The sequence below is a fragment of the Mandrillus leucophaeus genome, unplaced genomic scaffold (assembly GCF_000951045.1).
Source record: "Mandrillus leucophaeus isolate KB7577 unplaced genomic scaffold, Mleu.le_1.0 Scaffold981, whole genome shotgun sequence".
NCBI classification, from domain to species: Eukaryota; Metazoa; Chordata; class Mammalia; order Primates; family Cercopithecidae; genus Mandrillus; species Mandrillus leucophaeus.
Genome location: NW_012110708.1, coordinates 128,215 through 130,390, shown reverse-complemented (window position 1 = coordinate 130,390; position 2,176 = coordinate 128,215). Strand labels below are relative to the sequence as shown.

General features: G+C 55.1%; 1 protein-coding gene across 5 annotated transcripts in view; it reads right to left on the bottom strand.

The window, feature by feature from the left end:
• ANAPC13 (anaphase promoting complex subunit 13) overlaps positions 1 to 2,176 on the bottom strand; it is a 17,041-nt gene that overhangs the window by 8,112 nt on the left and 6,753 nt on the right. Inside the window, exon 1 of one of the 5 annotated variants that reach the window (XM_011971031.1) lies at positions 855 to 1,616. The exons of 1 other annotated variant lie outside the window; for it this stretch is intronic. The gene's annotated coding sequence lies outside the window, so the exon portion shown is untranslated. Of the gene's footprint in view, positions 1 to 345; positions 431 to 854; positions 1,617 to 2,176 lie in introns of those variants that run through there. 3 more of the 5 variants (XM_011971030.1, XM_011971032.1, XM_011971034.1) reach the window with 3 other exon arrangements.

The window sequence follows — 2,176 nt, the reverse complement described above, 5'->3', positions numbered from 1 at the left end:
CTCACAGATGTCCCCCATAGGATAACTGCAAGATATCCCCAACACCTTGGCAAAAATTATACACAGATTGGTGTGTAGGAAAGGGTTTAAAAGATCTGGGCAAAACTTAAGCAAAACGCGCCCTGCTACTTCTGTCACCGGTGAGCCAGGTGAGGGCTTAATTAATCCAGTACTCAATAATTAACCCCCTACTACCCAGTGGATAACTCAAAGCAAGACGAAGTTTTGGTTATACTTTTGAAGTCCCTGTCTTATAAGAGCTCCCCACTTTCCTGCTGCTACTCCTTTGTCCTTGCTGCTGTGTCTCCTGGGATACCCTTTTCACTTTCCTCAGCTGATCCAAACCTGACTTTCCCAGGCCCACATAGGTTTTCCACCTTTTAGTAAGGTTTTCTCAGATCACTCGAGCTTCAGTAGGCCTTCTATCCTTGAACTCTTGCTTCTTGTCCTAACTTAAATCTACTAAACAAGCTTTGTGATCAATTGCTCAGGTATTATTGTCTCCAACTGTTATGTGTACATTTTGTACCCAGGATTCCTTAGTAGATCTTTCTACAATTTGTTTTCACCTGTCCCTTCTCCAAACACCTCAAACCCTGTCACATTTTCCAGCCTTGACGGTTAAAAACCCCCTTTCCACATCACTAATGCCACTCTTCCTTTCAAGATCAATGCAGGCGTCAGCTCTTGGAGGTCAACATCCCATTTCCGGCGTTAGGCGTGAAGGTGCCTTCACTCTTAAGGGGCTGGAAGGATGGAAAGCAACAAGATAATCAACGCCCAAGGCACAGCCACCGTCCCAAGTACTCGTCACACAATACGACCACTGTTTCCTGAACAAACTTTTCTTACACATGTGACAGTCCCGATGCCTGCAATGCTGTTTGTTTCTTCCTTTTTATTCCAGCGAACCCATAGTCAGTCTAAAAATCTTAGGTCTCAAGTCGCTTCCTGTAGGAGGCCGCCTCCAAACCTCAGGCTGAGCGCGGTCCCGATACCCACCGGGGATCTCATAGTTCCCTAAGCACAGAGCATGGCACCAACTAGGGAGCCTGTCAAACAGCCCAGATGTATGTCTTTCCAGACACGCAGTGCCTGCGTTTCCCGGGACAGGGACATGTCTTATCCATTTCTATACATTATAGCTTTGTAAACATGTATTTGCAAGGTCAAAGCGGGAAAATATTGTTCCTTGCTAGAAATGAGCCTCGCAGGCCACCACACTGTACAAGAGGCCGCCCCTCAGCCGCGGCTTCCGGCCTGAGGCAGGAGGTACCAAACGTGGAAGCGGAGACGGGGAGGTCTGGGGTGCCAAGCAAGTCCCTTTCCTCACGACACAGCGTGCAGTAAAGAAAACGGTTATGAGCGTAAAGTGACAGCCTTGGCCGATGGAAATAGGGGGAAGTCCGACACTGAGCCACGAACGCATTCCCGCGCCTCCAAAACCTAGGCCGGGGGCGCTGCAAACCCTTACCGGTACGCGGCCCAGCGCGGCAGACGCTCCCTCCTGCCACGCCCCGCGTCACGTGTCGGCACGCTCTTTCTCGGATTCCCGGATGTGGGTGAGTCCATTTGCTCGCGTGCAGGGGAAGTCTGGAGAAGACATTGATTCAATTATTAAAAGTGTGGGGGCAGTGGGCGGAACGAACGCGCCGACTGCTGAGGCTGGACGTAAGCTTAGTGGTGGCGCGCGTGCGCAGTGCCCGCCCGAGGTAACGGCGGGAAGGTTGAGGGGTGCGCTTGCTGCAGCCGTGTAACCGCCCGTGCGCAAGACGGAAGCGCAAGGGGCGAGCGCGTCCTGGTCTGGAGGCAGCCCAGGCTGCCTTGGTGACTCTGGCTTCGCGGCCTCATGGCTTGCGGGCGGTTCGCGCAACAGTCTGCGAACCACCAGGCGCGTCCCCGCCGGCTCGCGTCCGCCCCGGAGCCCCGTCCCTCGGCCTGGCTCGCTATGCGCTGCACACCGGCGTAGTCCGGCATGGCGCAGCCCGGCGCGCGGTTTGGCCCCGCCAGGTGGTCAGCGTTTCCTCGGAGGCCGGGTGGCTGGGGGCGCTTCGGAGAGTGGCCAGGTGGGCGGGCGAGCTGCGCCCAGTACTCACCTTTCCCGGCGGACCCACCTTTCTTTTCAGCGGAGGGACGCCAGTGCGGCCTCCCTGCCAGGGCTACTGTCTAGCTAGCG